At 57.8% G+C, this 1,070-nt stretch overlaps 1 protein-coding gene across 1 annotated transcript in view; it reads left to right on the forward strand.

The window, feature by feature from the left end:
* Positions 1-1,070, forward strand: part of NHLRC2 (NHL repeat containing 2) — a 44,524-nt gene that overhangs the window by 544 nt on the left and 42,910 nt on the right. The window lies entirely within an intron of this gene.

Consider the following 1,070-nt stretch of genomic DNA (forward strand, 5'->3'; position numbering starts at 1 on the left):
CGGGACGACGCCCTCCTCCGAGGCGGTGGGCGAGGCAGGGTGGTGCCCGGCGGGTGGTTCCGGGCGCCCGGCCCGCGACGGAGCCATGGTTCGCGGGCGCTGCCGTGCCCAGGTGCCCCGAAGCGGCGGCGCCCGGGTGGGTGTCTGCAGGGCGGGGCCTGCCTGTCGGTCCTGCATCCTGAGCCCCGTCCGGACCTCGGGTTCACCCACTGCACCTGCCGGGACTGTTTAGAGGCCCCGGTGCGCAGTGGTGACAGTGCCCGCGCCACCCGGCCCTTTCCGTCCGGTTGCCCAGCATCTTCTGCACCAGCCCATAGCATGTTATCCGTCTCTTCTTATGTACACACAGTTCCGAACCCTCCGGGGGTGTTATCTTAATTACCTTCTCTCTGCCTCCCCACTGCCCATGGACGTGCTCTCACGAGCCCTGCTTTACAGTTGGGGAAACGGAGGCAGGGAAAGCTCAGTGAGTTTGCCCCGGACCTCACAGCTGGAACCATCTGCTGGGGTCGGATGATAAAGACCCCAGATGCCACTGCTTCCTTAGCGCTGCCACACGTCTCTGTTCCAAGCCGTGAAACGGATCGTTTACAAAAATCGGAATCAGTGGTGGCCCATCTCCAAGGTCCGTCTCCCGGCGGGCGCTGTGAGTGTTTGGAACACGAGGGAGGGAGCTGGGCCGCCCGGCAGTGCTGTTTGCAAGGCGCATCTTGCTGTGATAAATGAAACCCGCGTTCCCTTCTTGGGTCCGCACTGCCATCGCTCTGCCCGGTGGTGTTGGCATGCCTCCTGGCAGGACACCGACACCACATGTATAGTTAATTGGGTGGATGTGGCAGGGTCCAGTGTCTCCAGGGAGGTGTATCGGAACCTTACCTCCGGGGCAGCAGTCTGGTGTGTCTTTCCAGGCCTTTTGCTCCCACCTTGAAAAGTGCTTTTTTATTTTCTGTTATTCATCCTATACTGGATTTGAAATATTCTGGAATTCTTACCAAAAAAAATGGGAACATGAGTGCTTATCCCATCAAAGAAACTTTGAAAGAATATATATATATATATATATATATATA

The sequence above is a fragment of the Myotis davidii genome, unplaced genomic scaffold (assembly GCF_000327345.1).
Source record: "Myotis davidii unplaced genomic scaffold, ASM32734v1 scaffold107, whole genome shotgun sequence".
NCBI lineage: Eukaryota > Metazoa > Chordata > Mammalia > Chiroptera > Vespertilionidae > Myotis > Myotis davidii.